Source organism: Taeniopygia guttata, chromosome Z (assembly GCF_048771995.1).
Source record: "Taeniopygia guttata chromosome Z, bTaeGut7.mat, whole genome shotgun sequence".
NCBI classification, from domain to species: Eukaryota; Metazoa; Chordata; class Aves; order Passeriformes; family Estrildidae; genus Taeniopygia; species Taeniopygia guttata.
The window spans coordinates 21,203,801-21,226,508 of record NC_133063.1 but is presented as its reverse complement, the minus strand read 5'-3'; the positions used below and the strand labels follow the sequence as shown (position 1 = coordinate 21,226,508).

At 40.2% G+C, this 22,708-nt stretch overlaps 1 long non-coding RNA gene across 1 annotated transcript; it reads right to left on the bottom strand.

The window, feature by feature from the left end:
• Positions 1 to 15,189: 15,189 nt before the first annotated feature.
• Positions 15,190 to 20,222, bottom strand: LOC115491110 (uncharacterized). The gene is made up of 3 exons (XR_004365913.3): positions 18,260 to 20,222; positions 17,538 to 17,717; positions 15,190 to 15,588 (listed from the first exon to the last, which is right to left on the bottom strand). It is a non-coding gene; the product is annotated as an uncharacterized lncRNA (long non-coding RNA).
• Positions 20,223 to 22,708: the final 2,486 nt, after the last annotated feature.

Here is a 22,708-nt window from a genome sequence, read left to right as displayed (position 1 = left end):
TCTTTCTGCATCTACAAATGCCAGAGGTAAGTAAAGCTTTTGAACACCAGAAAAACACAGAATTATATGTATTGCTGGGTATTTGACTGGAAATCCTACATGGGGCAAGGACAAGTTGAAATACTGAGGCTGCTGGAATAGATGAGGCTGCTGAAGTAGGTTACCTGTAACACCTGTAACTACACGAGATTGGTTTCACCAGTGCAGGCTTCATTGTTTCTGTGAGAGTCCTATACAGAAGAATACAAATTAATTCTAAATTCTACATTTCCTTTATATTGTACACTCAAAGAGTAAGGCAAAAATAAGTGCACTTAAGCATTTTTGAAAGACCATGAGATTAAATTTATTAAATTTATTTTTACTTGATGAAACTGAATACACTTTGAGAATATGAATGCCAGGGAGATTGGCCATTGTAAAAAGCCAGTTACTGCATTTATAGTTAAATTGAAAACTAAATGGCAGAATGTGCAGTGGCCTTTTGGATGTGTGCTGCAGCATCACTGTTGTTTTCTTTTGAATAAAGAGCCTCTTAGTGGTATCGGTGAAAGTTATGAAAGGGGCAGTTCTTTCAGCTGGCTCTTCCCTGGAGCCTCAGCTGTTGGTACCTGTGCTGTAGATCCCTGTCTTGAACTGGGATTGCAGCTTTTGAAGTCTTTATAAAGATACAGGGCCACCCAAACAGGCAGGTGTTCCAGGATCTCTGTTCTGCAGAGGACTTTCAGAGCTGCCTCTCACCACCCTACCAGATTCTGAGCTGCTGAAAAGAGAGGGCAGTGCTGACAAAACGCTGATATTGCTGGCCAGTGACCAGAAGAAGAAGCAAGGCATTATGGTTTTGCCTTGGGCAGGGTCTCACAAATACCTATTTGTGCGTTTTCCCCCCAAATGCTAAGCACTCTAAAGACTCTAGGAATGTTGCCTCTCAGCACAGGAGCCAAGCAGAAAGCTGAAGAGGAGTCGTCTGGAGCTCATCTCTTCTGTTAGAAAGTGAATGTTTATTTTGGGATAGGTTTGAATGTCTGATTGGATAGGTTTCATTAGTGCATGGACCCACCACTGCTCTTAGTGAAGCACCCGCTTTTCCATGTATGAAAGAGAGGGAAGAAAGCTCTCCCTTGACTTTGTGCCACTCGGCCAGAAAGACCTGCCTGGCCTTCGTACCTTGGGAATTGGGCAGAAGTCTGAGGTTAGTGAGGCTAATGTGTTTTGCTGTAGGTCTCTAAGATATTTTGATTTGTAAGACATGGCTTAGCTGAGCTCACTTTGTTTGCAGGCCTGGGGAGTTCTTGAATGTTTTTAAAAGAGATCTGCAGTAACACTGCACAGGATCTGCCAGGTTGGAAAGACAAATAAATATATGGAAGACACAGATATAACTGGGAAGATGTGCAGAAGGGCATGATTTACTTTTTTCGTGTAACCTCAGACTGCCGTAAAAGAAGGCATATCCTTACTATTGTTATAGCAGTTTCTGAAGTCCTGGAACAGGGTGAGAATTGGGAGTTAGCTTGCAGAGGTAACCTTTGTGCACCTGCACAGAACACAGAATTGTTGGGGTGGAGGTGGACAGATGAGGGGACTGAAAAAAAGTGGTGACAATAACTCACTCAAGATCATGGGGAAAGTCAGTAGCACGACTCTCCCCACCCCTAACATGAGATTTCTCCACTTTGCTGGAGAGTTCTGAAGATACTTTGTCACAGTAGCATTCCCATTGCTTTACTAGATAAATGACCTCATGTTGAGAGAGTGGAAAAAGGCAAATTGCTGTCAGTTAGAAGATCACTGATGAGGGACATGGTTATCATCTCCAGTTCAAGCATCACCATTCAGGAAATATTTTTCAGTGGCCCATCTGGTGCAACAAGAACCTCAGCAGGTTTCATCTCTGCAATTGAGGAGTAACAGTCATTGCTGATACATGGTGAGTTTTTAACCCTCGAACATTCTGCTGCAATGTGAGATAAATGCTGGGGTGTACACAGGTGGGACCCACATTGTGTCTGGTGTGTCCCCTGCAGCTCTTCAGCCCAGCCTGGCCTCCATCCCTTTACACACAGAGCTCACGTCCCTTTATCTCCTTGGTTAATGACAACGGTGTATACTCTGTGGCAAGGGAAAACAGCCAAGAGATTGGTTACAAGTCTGTTTCTAACTTACCAGGAGTCAGTCTTGTAGAGTATTAAGGAAGCAAAAAGAATGGTGAAAGTAAAAGGGGAAAATGGTAAAACGAGACCAGGAAAAGAGTTAATATTTTGAGAGCTCACTCTCTTTCTCATGTGCAGTGGACAGTTTCCAGCTGGGGCTTTGGAACTGGAATTTCATTTGCGTTGTCAGTATCGTTGCAGATACCAGAAATTATTTTTTAACAAGTTTGACTTCATTTCCCCTCATTTTTAAACTCCATTTTCACTGGCAGGAACATAGGAGAGGCCATAGTAATGCTCATGATGCCCCAATAAAATAAAACAAAATAAAATAATTTATTGCTCTGCAGGCTTTTTAAACATTTTTTCATTTTTTCCTTTCCTAATTTTTTTTTCTCTCCAGAAATGTAGTAATTTCTTGGGTTTGGTTATTGTATGCTGGTGCATGATGAATAGAGACATGGATAAATTGCTGAACATAACAATTTTTGACTATTACTGAGCACTACAAACTGTAGTACACCTTTCCTTTCTATGTCACTGCTATATCCAGTCCAGCAGGATGAAACAACAGCAACAGGTGTTGGAAAGCCCATTATCAATTCCCCTAATGCTTCCATGCTGCAGTCACTCATCTGTCTCCTCATCCACCAGATATTAATGTGACATCTGCTCTACCTAATTCCCACCCCTATCCATATTCCCTGCATGTGAACAATGCATCCTGCTTAAAGCATCAGTTTCACAGAGAATGTGCCATTTCTATCAGCATAATGCTGTTATTTATTAGAAGGAAAAACCTGGAAAGGTTAAGGATGACCCCCTTATGGGCTTCCAGCAGTATTTCAAACATATGAGGCCATTTTAACAGAGTCATCAAAACATCAAATCCCAGAATGGTTTGGGTTGGAAGGGACCTTAAATATCACCTTTTTCCACCCCTTGCCATGAGCTTCCTTCCACCCCTTCCACTAGTTGCTCCAAATCCCATCCAACCTGGCCCTGAACTCTTCCATAGACAGGGCAGCCACAGATTCTCTGGGCAATCTGCTTATCCAAAGGTTTTTTTTCTAAATGCATTTACCATCTCTCATGTGTATCTATCCAAATAATTGTCACAAATATTCAGTGAGATCCCTCACTGCAGCTTTAGTGGTGAGCTTTGATGAGTCTCTAAATCAGCACCAAGCAGATGGAATTACAGTTATGTTTTACCAACACATTAGTTTGTAATATCTGATTATAGCAAAAAACATTAACTGTGGTCACTAGGAGACCAGCCATTCCACTTCAGCTGATTTTCCTCACTATATCTTATAACTAATATGATAGGTCTTGGTAGAATACTTCATCACCAGCCTTTCCAGATGAGGCTCTGCCTGGACTGAAACAGTATCACATAACTTCATGCACCATCTTCTTTGCATAAATATGCAAAAACTCTTGACCCAGGTCAGCAGCATGCCAGAGAAAAAAAGAGAGATTTTTTTTCCCAACCTCCATGTTTTATCTTCTTATTTTACTGCTTTCTTATCCCACAGAAAATAAGTGTAGGGGAGTGCATCAAATATGTTTTCTGGCAAAGTATGATTTTTTTCACATAAACATGTTTTGTCTGGGTTGCAGCACACTGAAAACCTTCTGTATAGGAAGTTATAGAATCCAGCATAGGACAGGCCTTTCACCACAGTGTTCTTTCACTGTTGTTTGTTTTAGAATAACTAACAAAGCCTCTGCTTAGACCAATATCAAAACTGAAGTTATGTTTTTTTTTTTAAAGAGCATTTTAAGGTTTTATTATTTTTCTTTCTCAAAGAAAGAAAATACCATACTTTGCATGGTATATATAAAAAATGCTAGGATGATATGCTAAATATATACATTGTTTCAGTCTAACATTCTCTTATGCAATAATTAGAAACTACTGAAGTTGTGATTATTTTCCCCCATTTAAAAACTGTCATTTCAGGTGATGAATTCCTGCAGAGTAGGTTTTTTACTTTCAAGTTATCTATATTTTTAATAGAAACTGCTCCATCAAATTGAATTGAAGACCCTATTAGATCTATCTCTTCAGAAGAATGCACAGAAACTAAAATTGGTAAACTATTTGAAAAGCTTCCTTATTCAAAAACTGTTTTGTTTAATCTGCAAATAAATGTATTTACAAATACTTACTTACAAATCTGGTGGGTTTTCACCTAGCTCAAAGACAATAAGCAGGATGTTGCTTACCACATTGTGAAATTTTTGTCACTTATAATATAGGGTGTAGGAAATGGCTGTCTCCTTGAGGCCATGACTATGTAACCAATTAAATTCTTATTCATTTTCTTCAATGAGACAAAGGTTTCCACCGTGGTTACTTACCTATTTGCAGCACTTTTCCTCCAGGCAATAATCAGTAATCAGAAGTTCATTTAAGGTTTTATGGCAGTTTAGTGACAAGCACGAGGCTTTATTTATTTATTCTGATTTTAATATCGAGTAATGGAGGGATTTTTATTAAATCATCCCAGAGGCTAACCAGTTGACAGACCTCCAAGTGTTAATCTCTCATTTCTACTTCTAGCTTTAGTTTCAGCCTGTAACTTGCACTTAAAATAACCTTAAACCAGAAATGGGCTGACCCAAAGCCTCTTGAAACAGGTAGAAAGTTTATATCAGCTGTTCTTTTACAGGGGAAAGAACAGCCCTGGAGACTGAAGACTTTCTTGTACTTTGCTGTTAGAATCACATTTAGCAGCTCCACTTCATCAGGGAAAGTAATTTAAGGTGAGTCTCGTTGTGGTTGTGTGTAAATGACTTTTAGAATGGTGCTTCATGGTATTCATGAAATACTGTAATTAGGGAAAGCTCTGCACACATGGCTCCCCTTGTTCTGGGAGGAAGTAATGGGAGAAAATGAATGATGGAGCAGCAAGAGTGGAGGCCCACAGCTCTGCAAATCTTTTAAGATAGGCAGCTCTGCACTGGGTCAGTGTTTAAAGATGAGTTAGTGTTAGCAATAGTGCCCTGGATGTGTTTGCATTCTTCAATTCAATGAAGCCTAGTTTACATAAAAGCTCTTCATAGGCTACACCCAAAGTCTAGAGATTCTAAACCAGTGAGCTGTCTGGGTATTTTTTCACAGGTATTGCACTGCTATTCTGCTGACAATAGGGGCCCATTAACATTTGGTCCTTCAAGTTACTGTGGTCCAAGCCTCAGTAGCAAAGTGTCTGCCAAATATGTGAAATAATGGAATGAACAAATTAGTTGGAAACAATGATAACAAGACCTGGCTCAGCGAACTGTGACAGCATGTGGTAATTTTCCAGCCTACTGACCCTGTAAAGAGAGCTGGAGCACAAAGCTTAGACTGTGGGGCAGATTGGTCTGGATAGCTACAAACAAGTGCAGAACAGTTGATGATGTAATACACAGAGTCTGACAGATGGGGAAGGGTTTGCTTTGCTTTGCTTTGCTTTGCTTTGTTTTCAGCTTGAACTTAACTGTTTATTTTTCCAACATACATAATGGTTATAACATGAAAAGACACAGGTGTTTTAAAAGCATGTCTTGGAAGCATGTAATGTCTTAGGTTGGTGTTAATGTGTGCTAGGTTTAAGAAACATCCTTATTTCCTGGTGAAAAAGAGTTTTGCTTGGTCAGTGAATGCTGCACAAAGAGTGAGGGAAGAAATTTGCTACAGAATGATGCATTATCTCTATATTTGGCCCTTGGACTGCATTTTGAATCTAGTCCCCCTCCTTGAATCCTAATACACACTTTGAATAACATAAATGAATGTTATGACCTGAATCTTGCCATCATATCAGAGAAGCAGATAATCAGAGATGTCTAAATAAGTTACGAATTTAGGTTTACTGTCTGGGAATAAAATAGTTTAAAACAAGTTAATTTGACTATTAAAAATGTGTGTGTGTTTGCAGAACTATGCAATTCTAAACATGTTGTAAATGCAGTTAAATACAAACATGTGAACACAGTTGCACACCTCCTGAAGCACATTCGAAAGTTTACTTAAATATGGACTGGAAAGAAATTATACAGCATAATAGTCACCATCAATACAGTGTCTTGCCAGTTTATATGTGAAACAAACATTAAAGGACAATTAAAATTATGTGTTTACAGCTGAGATGATAATACAAGTACAGAACACACTTCTGGAATTTTATCACCTCTAAAAATAGATTAGACTTTTTATATGCCCCAAGGGAAAGATTATACACAGAAATTTTGAATATATTTTAATTGTATCTATGGTCCTATTCAGGCCCAGGAGTTGAACTTGATGATCCTTGTGGATCCCTTTCAACTCAATTTACTCTGTGATTCTGAGATTATTGTGAATTATGTTACACTAAATAATGTTAATAATTAAGTTAAATTTCTCATAAATAAAAATTAAATGCAAAAATGTATGTCTATTTTATTGTGACAAATAGTCATTGGTTTTATACAAACTAGGCAGAATAAATATAAATTTCTGTGGGTTTAACGTGTTAGTGATGCGTCTGCTTTTGAGGAGATATACTGAATCTCTAGATATATGAAAACTTAATGCCGGCTTGTTTAAAATTATTTAATATAACAAATCAATCTTTTATTTCCAGAAGGCAAGTATTAGTTCCTGCAGATTCTCTATTTCTCTATTTCTATTTATATATGTGTTTGCATACATGGCTATAGAGTAAGTCTGTGGCATTGTTCCATTGTTTAATATAAGCTTGTATTCCTTCTTTTTCATATGCACATGCAGAAGCATTTACCTCTGTGTGTACACATTTACATCCCAGAAATGGCTCTTCCTTAATTCCTGGGTTATGCAGCAGTGTAGTGGTCCTCTCCAGTCCATCACTTTGATGTTAGCATCCTCGCTCCTCAATTTTCAGCAGTTGAAGCAATTATTAGGATCTGTTTTGGGATAACTGAATTTCTTCACTCCACCTAGAAGTTCACCAAACTTCTGATTTTAAGGACAGGTACAAACCTTGGACCATCCCTTGTCAAAACTCACCAGCTGAAAGTCAGTGAGGGATAACAAGAAGAAATGAAAATACTGAGAGAGTTTAAAATGAATAAATCTTACCTCCAAAAATGCCTGAAGATTTCTTGACATTTTGAGATGCCATAAATATTGATGGAAAGTGGAGAAAAATGTCCACTACCCAGAAACACTATTAGGTGCAGCAAAGGAATGATTTCCCTACCCTGCTCATAACTACAGTTACCAAATCTGTCACACTGCTAAGTGGGATACTAGGAGATACTTGTTCAACTCGTATCCCTGGCACTTTGGAAAATTGAAGAAACCAGCTTGGGTATTAAAAACCGTGGACAATAAAAGATCTAGAGGGACAGGACAGTCATATGTACTTAGGCAGACGTCTGACATTAAACACATTTCATGCCAATGCCTCTGCAGAATTTTAATCAAGAGATATACTATGACTTTATGCTCATGCCACTATATCAATGTGAAATTTATATAAATGTATTGATTTCTGTATGTCTTAAGAAGGATTTTTCTCTTCTTTCTCTTCTGATAAGTACCATGGAACAAGCATAACAGTAAGTTACTACTAATGCCCATTAAACAGAAGGAGTTTTTGAGGACAGAGCATGAAGAGATATGGAAGGAGAAGAGGTACAGGAAAGGTGATCTCCTTTCTATACTAGAGAAACTCATTGTGCCCATGACCAGATTGCATTTTCCTGAGCCTTATTCTGGGGCTTGCATGACATTACCTACTTACATTTCAAGATACAAATGTGGACTCAGGAAAAAGTTTTATTCTCCTTCAATCACAATGCCATGATTTTGATTCTGCCAGCCAAGATGGCTTTGACCGGGTTTGAAGCCAGTTCATTGCATGTGAGATTTGGTGCAAAGAATGATGTGAATTTGAGATTTCTTTTTGAAAGGGCATACAGTATATTAATTATTAAGTGACTTGTACTTACATAATAATGCAGCAGTGTTTGTGATGTAGAGTTTTCAAAATCCAAGTTGAAATGATAACCTAATTTTCAGTCTGTAAATGAGAAGGAAAAGAAAGGAAATACGGTCTTGTTTATGCTCAAAATTAATTTTAAATTTATTAAACTGGTGAAAACCCCTATGTGCACACATTTCAATTGGTTTACATCTGTCTTGTATTAATTTAACTTCATTTGGTTTTCACCAAATCAATGCAAATGTGTAATTAGTTTGGGTAGTTAGTAGTTAGGCTCTGGCTTTTCCCGAACAATAGTATTTCATTCTCAAAAATTTCATTCTCGAAAATTTAATTTCCTACAGATTTTGAAGAAGTCACTGTACTGCTTTTAAACAACCATTTGTACACAAATGTTTTTATTCTTTTGATATTCTTTCCTTTGACTATGTAGGGGATGGTTTTCTGCATTGAGTAACAGAACATGAGGGCAGGTGCAAGGTGGTGTCTCAGGTTTACAGAAGTAATACAGAAGGTAACAGAAAAATAAGCTTTTCTGCTTTCTTTTAGGCTCATATAGAAGAATGCTCAAACACAGAGATGGTCACTAACTCAAACAATTAGGTATTTTTCAGGTGTTAATTTCTTCATCTAATTTCCAATATTTGCCACTTGTCCAAGAATCACTTTGCCCTTTCCCAGGTATATAATTTCATTAAGTGATAATGGGCATAGCTTTTTTTTTTTTTTTTTTTTTTTTTTTTTTGGTGCCAGATAAAGTAAGCATTTGTTTCTTTAGAATAAAGTCACGACTTACTTTTTTGTCCAGGCTGATAACAGCAACAACTCCTTTGAGATCCTTTTTGAGATCCTTCCAGGAGAGCTATGGGATTGCCATTTTATTGTCCTGTTTTTTGTTTTCCTAAACTATGGATTTAGAATCATTTTTATTTGCAAACAAATACTGAAAAATATTGTAAGCTTCATGGAAATTTCCAATAGCCACAAGTGCCTGCTGAAGATAACAGCTATGAGCACAGCTGACAGTCTCACCAGGTGCTCTGGATCTAGCATTGGACTTTACTGGGGGTAGTTAAAAACTAAAATAGCCTTTCATGTAAGAGTAACAAATTACATACAATAAATGTCTGAGTAAATCACTGGATTTCTTTGTAAGTTTGTTTTCTGTAGCACACTGATCCTTACAGAAGGACAGGAACAATGTAGGAAATAAGTTTTAGGACATTTTTTATGTAATGGATTGGATGTCAAGAGAAAAGGGGCTAAAGATGTAGAGTTCATCCCCAGGCCTTGTGAACATTTCAAAGTTACAAAATCAACCAAGCAGTTTTCAGCATTACCAAATGCAGTCATTATGTGAAATCTTTTTCCATAAGTAATCTTAAAGATATTTTCAATGTTGATTAAATATAAATCTACTTTTCCAACCAGGCACATCTGTGGTGTGAAATACCAAAGAAAACTATGAAAGCTGCTTTTGTTAAGTCACTCTGGAAATATAAATAACTGGGCTAGTCATCAGTTGCCTTTGACATGGGAGAAATTAAGATGCCAAAAGATAATCTGAAGTTCCTAATAAATTGCACATTGCAAGCACTGATGAAAAACACTCATCCATTGTTTCAAAAGACTGGCTAATAAGTTAGCATTTTGTGGCCAATATTGGCCCTATTCATCTTTGCTATAAGTTTATGCAAATGAATATGTTTTCCTGAACTGCCTATGTTGTTTAAACTGGGAAAATTTTGAAAAAAAATACTGTTTCCACTCTGGAAAAAACAATTATCTTTCAATTGGAAGTAGTTACTGAGTCAGGAAAAAGCTGAGTACTCTGTGATGGCAGTTTTCCTGAGTGATTTTGTTATCCAACCATCTTTAAAATTGTTTGCCCTTGTATTGTTTCCCTATTTAATTATCTCCGTCTTGGACACCTATTAGATAACATGTTGTAGCATAAAAAAGAGGAAAGAAATAAACAAAGAAAAGATTAGACAATTGATTGTGAGTAAACTTCTCTGTAAGTTCAAGCTTTCTCTGGATTCCAAGAACTGCACATTAAGTATGCTTACTCACATGGGTGAGTAAAAAGAACAAACACTTTTAATTGCATATATATTGTTTCTCAAAATATATCTTTATGTATGTATTCTCATTTTCTGGGAATGAAAACCATTTTGCTAGAATCCCTTTAGACAAGGTTTAGTCACCATGGATGGCCCACTTAAGGCTGTTAATGTATAAAGTCTTGCATGCTTTATGTTACAAGGTTACAATTTTCATCTTGGGGTCCCTATGACTAAACAGCTCTAATAAACTCTTTCAGTTTATGCCATTAGAGAATTTGTCCTTTTTCTAAGTGAAATTATAACCATGGGAATACCCAGAAGATGATTTTGTTTCTACTAACAGACTCAAACTACTTGTATATTACTGCAGAGCAAGTTCACAGTAAGCAATAAAGCACTGCAAAGTTTATGTAACACGAGAACTGTTTCTTTGGGTAGCATAGTTCACACCAATATTAACAGTTTAGAAGAATGTGGTGTTGCTTTGTATGTATGCATTTGTGGCATTGGAGTCCCTAGATGGGCAAGTATAGGTTGGATTTAGATCGACACAGGGACCTTCACCTATCACATTCCATCTTGGGCTGCAGACATCTATATCTCACTGGTCAGGAGCTGGGCTGTGTGGGGATCAGACCAATCAGCAGTTGAGACTCAGGAGTTTTGAACTCCATATATAAGAAGGCTATTAAGAATAAACAAGGCTGTTTGTTGCATTGAGCTTTGAGGTGTGCGTGTCGTCCCCATCTCAGTCCACTGGTTCCACAGAACACATGGCTATTAAATGTAGTATGTTTTTCCAGGGATTGAAGTCTTTCAGTAAGATAAAAATCATGGTCTCAGCAACTAAGGATTTGTCTACCTCTGAACATCAGTAAACTACAGTGTAAGAAGCATTTCATGCTTGGGCAGGTCTTCAACAATACCTCTTGCATGGACAATGCAAATTTATTTCTGGCAATGCAAAGAACTCCTAAGAATTTCAAGCCATCTGTCATCAACTTCTCTGCCTTTTAAATTTCTGGCCCTGTTTTGGTCATGTACCATAGGTTGGAAAAGACCTTTAAGATCATCAGATCCAATCCTAGTCTTTTCCTGGCTTCCCAATTATCCCTGTCCAAAGCCTGTCATAAATGTTTCTTCTGTGCTGATTCACTGGCTAAAATGGCAGAGCAGACATGTCTCTTTCCTCTCTGCTGCAAGACCCTGGTTCCAGATCAGACAGACATTGAAGAGGTATGAGGGAATCTTTTGGTCACTGTAGGCTGTTCATCCCTGGAAACATTTCATGTAGTGTTATTAGTAATCTTCAGAAGTTGCAGATGGCCTTAGATAGATTCCCTGGGCAGGTGCTGTTGGTGTCTCCACTTCTGTCTGTGTTGGCAACTCCCCCAGCCCACCAGGCATTCGAGCCCAGACAGTGTAAACCTCACCAGAATGATGAAAGGGCTCTGGGTAAAATCCAGCAAGGTTTATTAAGGAGAAATCTGAGGGTCCAGACAGAGAAGGAGTGGGTAAAATCCAAGGAGGCAGGGTAGAAGCAGGAACATAACCTCTGCTGAAGCGAACCGGTGGCAAAGAGCCAGGACTAGGGCAGAGGCCAGGGTATATAACTGAGGGGAGGTGGAAAGGGTCAGGATACAAATCATCCAATGGGGAGAGGAGTCAGGGGAGGAATTGAAGTGGGGTGACTTTAACTGAACCCATGGGGATGTGAGGAGGGATGACCAATGGGGGAACAGGGGATACAATATTTTCTAGAACCGGGGAGTGAGTGATTGGTGACTGACAACCATACATTTACCTGAAAAAGCGAGGAATCATGGGGAGTTGCACCAGTCTATGGTAAATGATGATGCTTTCCCAAGGCATCCCGGCCCTGTCTTCCCCATGGCCATCTACCACAAAAAGTTGCTTGGTTTTTCCCCAAAAATATTAGAACTGAATGAATGGTTAATATTGAAACACCATGCAGGTGAATAATAAAAAATTTCTTATTCTCACAGGACTGCAAGGACTGATTTGAATACAGTCAAAAATTATTCAGTATTAAAAGGTAAACTATTTTTATTAATTTAAAGTCACTTAAATGTTTTGTTTCTACCCTTTCTGCTCTCCTCTATGTTTCCATTCTCTACAAGAGGCAGAATACTGAAACCAGGAAACATGATTTTCACAATGATCTAACTGCATGCAGCAAAATTCCCCAAGAAAACCCAGCATCTAGGTACGACTGGTTTATGAGTAAACATGAAAACTTTTTTTGCTTCCCTGAATCACATAATCACCAGAGGCTTGCTTGTCACCTAGTATCATAACTTGACTTAATTTTGTTTCATCTATCTTCTGCTAATATTCTGATGCCTTAGGTTTTAGCTTTCATACTTTTCAGATTCTGCTTTAGTGTATCATTCTGAACTTTCTGTTAAGGGATGGTAAACTCTCTTCTAGCGTAGCTAGGCAAAACAATTCTTTTCCTAGCTTGGGACCAAGGGCAACCACCCAAATTTCAGGCCCAAGAGCACAAACAACATGCACTGAAGAGAGAAAGACAAGAAGGATGGGACTTCATAACCTAAAGCTATAATTGGACAATTAACTCCAAGATGCTAATGGACCAGAACTTACAAAAGTGAGAGACCTTGTGACCAGTGGTCCATTTTGTGACCATTTTGGGTTCATCTTGGGTGTAGCCCTGGCTGAGCTCTTGTACTTTCTAAGGTATATCCACTGAGACCTTTTAATCCCTACTTTATTCTTTAACTCCCTTGAGGCTCTGTTCTAGGTCAGCCTTCAAAAAGCATCAATTTCACTGCCCTTTTTCAAGGTATGGGAATCAGACCTTTGCTGTTACTTGATAAAAAAACAGATTAAAAATACTTTTCTTCCACAATAATGATTTTGAATGGGTCTTGTCAGAATTTCCATTATCATGCATAAGTCATGATTTTCAAGGTTAGTATTTCAATAGCTGTAAAATCTCCTCTTGCTGAAATGAAGCATTTCAGATTACATCTATTCTATTCTGTTCCTTTTGCTTTTGGTTGGTTTTGTTGTTTTGGTTTTTTTTAATAAGAAGAGATGTATCAGTAGGTCAGTAGGCCAGCTTTTCAGGAAACAGCTGTCTGGAATAATTTCACTGATCAAGAAAGGAAAAATAAAATTATTACTATTAAAATGTTATTAGTCTTGAGGGTGATTGACATAACTGGGCTTTTGAGCAGAATAATATGACTGGAGTCTTGAAACCACATCCTCTTCCATACTTAGTAATGTTTGGTTTGGAGTCCATGATGAAGATCCTCTTCATCTGAATTCAAGTCCCACTCGTGTTGTCTACTGGCCTCCTGCCTTTCCCATCATTCTCACTGTTAAAAATTGGACTACACTCCCAGTACTAAAAGTGATTTCAGCATTTATTATAATAAAAAGAAAGGCCAAAAGCAAGGGGGGCTGCAAGCTGAGCTCGTTCCCATCAAGGATGCTGTGGTGCCGGCGCTGGGTTTTCTTGTGCAGCGGTGTCCCCGACGTTCCAGGTAGAGTGGCACAAATTCAGTGCGTCAGGTGCCGCTTTTTATCCTCGTTTTTTGTCTGTCTGGATTGGTTTCTTTTTGGATACTTCATTTGCATGAAGGTTTAAGGCATTTGATTGGCCCATTACAGTTCTGTCCAGGCTGGCTCGTTTTGCTGGGGGGTGGTGCACTTTACTTAGGTGTATTATGGTGGGTAGAGTACCGTATTTCTTATAACTACCCTTTAAACCCCTTTTACCATAACCAAACAGTACATGCTTAACAATTATCAACCATTTGACAGCCATTTCTAACCTATTTTTAACACTTACCATCCCCATTCAACCAACTGCCTGTCCTCCAGATCCTGAAAACCACTGGTCCTGGAACATGCAGCTTCCAAAAACCTACCAAAAACCCAAACAGTGTTCCTCTGTCATCTGGGTTATCAAACTTGTGTGGAGGACATGTTCATCTGATTGTTATAACCTCCCCTCCCTCTCTCCCTCCCTCCCTCCCTCTGTTCCTTCCTTCCTTCCTTCCTGCCTTCCTGCCTTCCTGCCTTCCTTCCCGCCTTCTTTACCACCGGCCTGCCTGGCTGGCCTGTCTTATCTGTCTGCCTTACCTGCGTTCCTTCCCACATTCTTAATCCAGCATTGCTCTTTCCAGCCTCCAGCAAGCAGCATGCTTTCTGCAGTGCCAGTTCTTCATGGCCTCCTTACACAGGGACAGAGAGATGGTGTCTCTAAAAATGAAACCATCTAAGGATGCATCATTTTAGTGCTCAGTCCAAACATTTTATTTCATGATTTTGCACTGTGGAGTTTGCGATTACTTCCATCATTCTGCTCTTTTGCTTTGCTGTAGCAAGATTTAGGGTTTAGGAATTCCAAACAGCCCTCATCAATACATCCCAAGAACCATTTTATGACCCTCATATAAACTTTACAAGACTGTTTAAATTCCTGTTTAAAACAAATTAATTGTTGCACGCTGTAATCAGGACACAAAGGATCACAGATCTTGTCTGGAAGTATGTGGAGATTACTGAGAGGTTGTCCAGACTGATGGTCGCACTGAGTATATGACCTTAGAATGAACCTTGACTAAGCTTTGCTCTTTGTGCATTTGGCAGTGTGTATTTGGAAAGCATCAATAGTCTACATCCAATATATTAAATGTAAGGAATGTGCTTTCCAGAAATTTATATCTTCTTTGTATTTACAGAATCAAATCTTCACCAACCATATTTATATCACTTATATCAATTTTCCCACAACTATTTCCATCTGCTTTAGGACGCATTTATTTCTTTAGAAATATATGTTAGTCAGCTCGTGCTTCCCCACCATTTTCCCTTCTAAATTGTATACCCTCATCATTATCACTCTGACAGGGGTGATGAGCAATAATTGTGTCTTGAATGGTAAATCCACGACAGTTTTGCAAGACTGCTTTACATTTAAGCTCCATTTAAATTCCAGTTCTCTCAGGAGACAATTTTTATTTGAATTCTGTACATGTATTGCAGATATTTATGTATGTGTTTACATACACACATACATACATACATCAGGGAGAGACAACAGGAGAAAAACAACAGATAATACCACAGACAGCAGAGAATTATTGTCATTAAGAGGAAACATACAGATCAGAGTGAGCACTTGCTGTGACCAGAACAATTTCTTTTTATTAAAAAGTGTCTAAAAATCCCTGCCTTGTTATTGTCTATTAGAGATCATGATATCAAAATTCATGTTAATTTGTCCAAAGAGCCCTCATCAGAATCTTTTCATCTGGATATGTTTTCAGTAAAACCTAGCTTCCCAACCAAACCAGAATCTTCCACCAGCCATCAACAGCCAATTGTCTACCAAGGCAGCTTTCACTGAAAATAAAATGGAACAAACAAATCTTGTTATTGGAAAGAAAAAGAGTTGTATGTGGTAGTTTAGGTTAGGTTCTGATGTTAAGTTTTTTAAGGAAGCTTTTTAAACTTTTTTTTTTTTACTAGTTTGCTATCAAAATAAATAACTGGGGATTTTGCAATCCTATTCCTGAATCAAGCAAAACCTCTTAATTTTGCTTATATGTATAAAGCTATTAATATAAGTCTATTTAAGGACTTAGTGTGATTAAAATGACCAGAAAAATTTAATAGTACTTTTGTAATTTCTTAGCTTATTTACTTTGCATAGATATTTGCAGTACAAGTATGCTTACCTGTACATGTACAAAGGAGTAAAAATCACTTTTCATTCTGTTTCCAAAACTAAAAAGTGTTGCAGCTGCAATAAAGTTTTAACTAAAGCTCAAGTAGCTGAACTAGATCTCTTAAGAAGCATTTTTTTGATCAATATTCAGGATTATAAAACATAAAAATAAATAACTGAATGTGTATAAGCCATAAATAGCAATGCCTGTAAACCATGTATCTACTATAGTTTTCAAGGTAAGAGTTTCCCTTGAGGACTTTTTCAAATCAAAAGACCATAATTCAACAACACTGTCAGGACACAGGATGAGATGATGGCCAGCAGTGAAGGCTGTGCAAGTGGCAGGAGGGGCTGGAGCCCATCTGAACAGCCCTTCAAAATTCAGACCAATTAGGAACCAGCTGTGGCCCAAAGTGAAGACAGACTGAAGAGCAGGTTTATACCCTGGACACAGAAAGTGGGGGAAAAAATCTGTGCTGGGTGGGCCAGAATTACTTTTTTGCCTTCACTGGAATCATGATATGTAGCCAGCATGAGGCTTTATGACACTATCAAGTCATAATGGAAAGTGGTTTTTAGTACAGTTTTCTCTGAGCTTTTTTATTATATGTAATTTTCAACATAAAATTTTCAGAGTTCAAACCAATCATCAATAAATAAATGCAAGAAATAGATAAAAACATGATAATGCAGCTTTTTCTCTCCTCTGCTTACTAGACTCATCCTTTATCACATGTCTAGATGCATCATCTTCACCTCTTTGGGGGAGGAAGCATGCTTTCTCACATGGCTTTATGTCTCTGGGCTGGAAGGGGTTTCATTCTTAGAAAATGTATTATTTGGTCAGACATAAGATTTTTATTGAGTCAGCTTATTCTGCATCTGCTGATACAAAACTTTATTAATAGATCAAGAAATTAAATTAAATGTCATTAAATTTCAGAATACAGGAAATTAGCTGCTAAAATAAAAACATGCTATATGGTAGTATGTTATATGAACTGATTTTCTGTAGCACTGAATTCCTAGTGAGGTTGCTTGGACCTGTATTACTTGCATCTTTAAATATCCAAGGTAAGATTCTATGGCAATCAATTACAAAATTGTTTCTGATCTTAACAGAAGAAAATTCTCTTGTATGTTCACTCTACATGTTAAGCATTCATATTTGGAAATATAAAGTGGAAACACTTTATAGTAATTCAGTAATTTTAGTAATTTAGTCTGACTTAGGACTTTGTACTAAAGCAGAAGAGAGCCTTCCAATGTCTTGGGTACACATATCCTAAAGGAAGTGAATGGTCGACTGCTTAACACCTCACATGATCCTTGCTGAAAGTGTCTAGTTTGGGAAAAAGAGATTAAAACGCAATGATGGTTCATAAAGATGAAATATTTTTCCAGATTTCTGAAATTTTCATTCTTAGTGAGATATTCTTTTTCCTGACTTATTATTTGGAGGAAAATTATTTAAGTCTTTCCAAGTAATACACAGGAATCCCATGTGGTCCTATTGGATTGCACTGAGGTTAGATGCATCTGTAAGGGATATTGTGCAAAGCCTGCATCAAGACAAAGACGTGCTGTGATGCTGTAGTTTTGTTACCCCCACAAAACTTACCCACACTTGTTGCCATGCTTCTCTTTAATTTAGGGAACAGGTTACTGTTAGTAGGCACCATGGCTGAACAAGACATGATGTTGCCGTGCGAGACCGGCTCCGGGTGGGCGCCTGCAGGCACGGTGGGAGGAAGGAGAGGGCGGCAGCCGCTTTTCCCCTTTGGCTCTGCGAGGCTCACTTCTAGCGCGGGAACAGACAAAATGGCGACATGGGGCTCGGGTGCAAACACGTGTTTATTGTAGAAGCGTGTTCCCGAGACCCCGGGGCACTGAGCGGGGGTCGGTTATACCCCGTGCCGGGGCGGGGGGGGAACCTCAGCCACGGCCAATGGGACAGGAGGCAGGGGACAGGGGCAGGGAAACCCCGGGGACAGTGATGGGAAAGGTGGGGGGGCGGGGGACAGGGACCGGACTGCATGGTGAGGGGGAGTGATAAGGGAACGCAAGGTCGGAACAAGGATCCGCGGGGCAAGGGGAGTGAGAAGAGGACGCAGGACAAAGGGGGAACGCGCGGGAAGAGGGGATGGGGGAAAGAAGAGAAAATTACAAATCCTACAGTTCAATCTTTTGAATTTACAAAAAGGAAAGGGAGCTCTGAGGTAAAAACAAATTAGCAACATTACAAATTCGAGACATCAGAAAGTGATACACCAATCATAGTTACAATGAATGGGGCAAAAATCTTTTCCACATTACAATTTAAGATAAAGGGTACATAAATACATTCTGTATTGAGGATGAAAGCAGGATTCATGACGCGATGTTTGTGGTTTCCAAATTCTAGCAGAGCAGAAGCAGGCAGCGAACAGTGATGTGGTTTCTCCAATTTGATTATTTGATTGCGAAGTTGGCATAGCATTGTGGGCAGTAATTAGAGAGGATGATCTTTCCTTCTATAAGATATAACTCAATCCAAAAAGTTATTTCCAAATTATCACAAGCAATGGGAAAACTTGTATTGAAATAAGGGAACTTTGGGCAAGGTATATTTAGGGAATGGGATAGGGGTGAACCTGGGCGCCACTGCTTGAGGGGAAGGAAAATAGTGGAGCTCTGGTCTGGGTTTCCAGCTCCACTCCCTTTGAAGGCCCCCCCCCACCCCCCCAGCAAAGGGGAAAGCTCTCTTACAAAGGGAGGTCCTCTAACGGAGGGGCCCCTCTGGCAATCCCTCCCATCAGAGGGGGAGCCAGAAGAAGGACTGAGGGATTAATCCAACCTCACCTCCCCCCCAATAGGGGCTGGACCACTGCAGGATGGTGCAGGGCCGTTGGGGGATGAATGGGGCTGGCGGGAAAACATGGGCTGAAGAGAAGGATCAAGGCAGGAAAATGGGGTCCCTGTAGCGTGGCCAGCGCCATCTTGGGAGGGGGTACCAGGTACACTGCATCTCGCCCGGGAAGGCACGGCCAATGCCACCCCTAGGGGAGGATAACAGTGTCCAGCAAGGCGCTTGGGGCGGCTTGGCCGCTGCCATCCCCAAGGGAGAAGGTTTGGGGAGGTCTGTGGGGAAAAGGGAAGGGGGAGCTTCGCAGAAGCCGAGGGGAAAATCTACAGGAGAGGGGCCCAACGCGGCTGGAAGCCGACGAAATGCGTGGATGTGGAGGGCCTCTCTTAAGATGTTAACAATTCTCCCAAAGCTGACATGTCGCCATTTACAATTCTGTCCTATTGATGTCCTTTCAACCCCCCCTGCCCCCATAGCCCAAAGTAGGGAGGAGAGGGTAGAAAAGGCAGCTTTCCAAGAAAGAGAAGGAGCTTTCCAGCATGAGTTACCCCAAAAAGACTGAGCGAGGTTGCATCCTCCTCGGAAAAGAAAAAGCCTCCTGGCCGCCAGGGACATGCAAGCCTACAGCCCCCGTCTGGATGCGGACAGTGGTTAAAACTCAAAAGAAAAATTGGTAGCCCAGCCGCCCGCCAGGGTCCCACCCTGCTCTGACTCAACTTACCTTCCGGGCTCTGGCAGTGAAATCTCTATCCCTCTCCTCGGTGGTGGAAAATCGCGCTGAACTGAGAACATATTCTTTCGCAGTTTGGCTTCTCCCAAAAGCCTGGGTGTTCCTGCTAACCAGAGTTTGCCCTTGAAACCCTGGGTTCGGCCACTGTCAACCTCTGGTCCCCGTTCAAATGCCGTCCCCTGATGGGCCACTCTTTGAGCTCAGTCTATCGAGCCACTGCCAAACTGTCCTCTTTGTCCTCGGGTAAGTCCACGTGGCTCCTGGCCCCTGCAGTCCAGCTGCCCCCGCAGCGCAGCTGCTCCCGGGCGGGTTAGAGAGCATGCTGGTGAGGATGGAAGAGGGTCCCAGAGCTTCGAGTTTGTTTTCCGCCCAGCACGTTAACTCCTCTTAGCGTTTGCAGAGCTCTTGCAGCGGCAGAGTTCCTTTCTCTCTCCCCCCTTTCACAAATCGATGGAAACAGCCATTGCCTGCTACCATTTGTTGCCGTGCGAGATCAGCTCCAGGCAGGCGCCTGCGGGCAGCACGGCAGGAGGAGGGGAGAGGCAGCAGCCGCTTTCCCCTCGGCTCTGCGAGGCTCAGTTCGTGCGGGAACAGACGAAATGGCGACACGGGGCTCGGGTGCAAACATGTATTTATTGTAGAAGCGTGTTCCTGAGACCCCCGGGACACCGAGCGGGGGTCGGTTATACCCCGTGTAGGGGACACGGGAACAGCAGCAGGGAAACCCCGGGGACAGCGATGGGAAAGCGGTGGGGGGGGGGGGGGGGGGGGGGCAGGGATGGCCCGCGTGGTGAGGGGAAAGGCGGGGGGCGGGGGACAGGGACCGGACCACATGGTGAGGGGGAGTGATAAGGGAACACAGGGTCAGGACAAGGGACTGCGGGGGGAGGGAGAGTGAGAAGGAAACGCAGGACAAAGGGGGAATGCAAGGGAAGGGGGGAGGGTGGATGGGGGGGGGGGAAGAAGAGAAAATTACAAATCCTACAACATGATCTAAAGAAAATGCAAACTCATTGAATTTTAAATGCCATGAAATAATCCAGAAATCTCAACAGGGGGTTTATACTCACCTTTCTCACCTTCTGTGTGGAGATAATTTACAATATATGATACTAGGCAATGAAATTCTATTTCTTGGGAAAGTACAGACTAAATCTTGTGTTGCTAAAAAGTGATATAATTAACAGGAATTGTGTCACAAGAGTTATTGTATAATTCCTTACCAGCGACACAGTTTTTGAGGTCTTCATTGCACAGTTTTTTCCATTAGATGCCTTCTTAAAATATGCACAGAGCATATGAGAAGGTAGTGTGTGTTTCAGAGTGACAGCATGAATAACTTTAGATTCAATATGAAAAGGTACGAACATATCACAGTTCTTTTTTTTTCTCAAACTCCTTTAGAAGAAGAACTATTCCATTTTAGTTAAGCCACATTTTTAAAAATACACTTTTAAAATGTGCCATCAGCTTGTATGCAACATGAGCTTCAATAATTAGCAATATACTGATGTAAAGTTGTAAGTCTGGAACCTAGTCAATTCTGCTTCACATTATGAAATGGTGAGAAATAGAAGAAAACTACAGCTGTGAGCTGCCAACTAACACATCCAGTATTTCATTGCACAAGTTTCATGTGTCAGAAGTTGATCTAGCACATCCACCTGTAAAACTTCATAGATAATAACTTTTCAGTGAACACAGGGATGGATATTTGTCTTAACAATTTGCCCTAGTTTCAAACATAGAAAATTGTGATTATCTCAAAGGTCTGTTCCAACCCAAATTATTCTAAAAGATAGACATGGAGCTCTGCAGGAATACTGAATGGCTTGGGAGATATGAAAACCTCTTTTTCTAGTGAGCATAGTAGTTTAAAAGAGTCAAATTGCAAAGGAACTGCATTGTATGTTATTTCCCATGTAGCATATCTCCTACTGCAGTGAAAAATATTTGATTTGTTAAAAATCTGAATGTATTCTGTCTTTCTAGGTGATGGGAGCCCGTCCAATTTCCCACTACAGTTTAATGTAATCAGCTGGGGTATGCATTTCAAATATTGCTAAACATACATCTATATCTACCTCTCCTTTCCTGAGGATGGGACTTGTGCCTGCACTCTCCCAATAGAGCAAAGCTGTGATATGGGATGAGGGTGGCTGGGCAATGGATGCTTCTCCAGCCCACCCTGAAGGGACCAATAAAGAAATTTTGTATTTGACCTGGGAATGAGAACTGTCACTTCTGCTGCTGAGTAACTTGCTGCTGATTTGGCCATGGCTTTCTCAAGGGTAGGGCTTTCAAGCCCGGGTACAAAGATCTGCTGTATTTAAAACTGGCAGTGGCAAATTGGATTTGGATAAATTTGGATTAACACCCAGATTTAGAAGGAGGAAAGTCACTCCTTTTGGAGGAAAAGTTCCCTAATATCTCTTACTATTTACTGTAAAAACTGTGGTGTGTAGCATAACCAGTGTCAGCTCTGTGATGGCTCTTTACCACAGTCAGAGAGCTCTCTATTCAGGTTTGGAGGCACAGGAACGTCAGTCCAGTCACTCAGTATTCATCTCAAACAAATTACCAAGTTGGAAAAAATATGCCTATCTGTTAGGCATTCCTGGTCTTTTCTTGCCACAAGTTTTGAAAATAGTTCATAACTGTTTCCGTCCCTAAGACTGTCCTTTTTTTAATATTTTGCTGAGTGGTCAAAAAATAAAATAAAAAGTGAAAAGAAACATCTGTCTTTACACTGAAATTTGCCTTTTTAATGAATTATTTCTTCTCTTCCTAAAGTAGCATTTGATGAGAAATAAAATGCTGGAGAGTTACTTGCAAAGCCTTTTACAAACCACAGAGAAATAGACACTCAGTGATAATGAGAAGAAAGAAATTTAATATTTTTGTGCAAGTGTTGGAAGTGACTTGTCTTCAGCCATAGAAATCATCTCTCTGGGATGTCATTGAGAGAAGTATGTTCAGTGAGGGTATTTGCATCATGACCCCACCCAATGCAGCAGAATTTATTCTGCATTTTGACATAAAAGCCAGTAATCCTTAGGGACTGCCAGCTGGTCAGGTGCAAACCCAGCTCCCTGTATCTATCTCTCTTTGGTCTCATTCACATACCTGCCTGAAATGATGGATTTAGCAGTACCTTTTTATTTTCATTTATTTTTATCAGTCAGATTTCTCTTGCCCTGAAATCCATACTGACGAC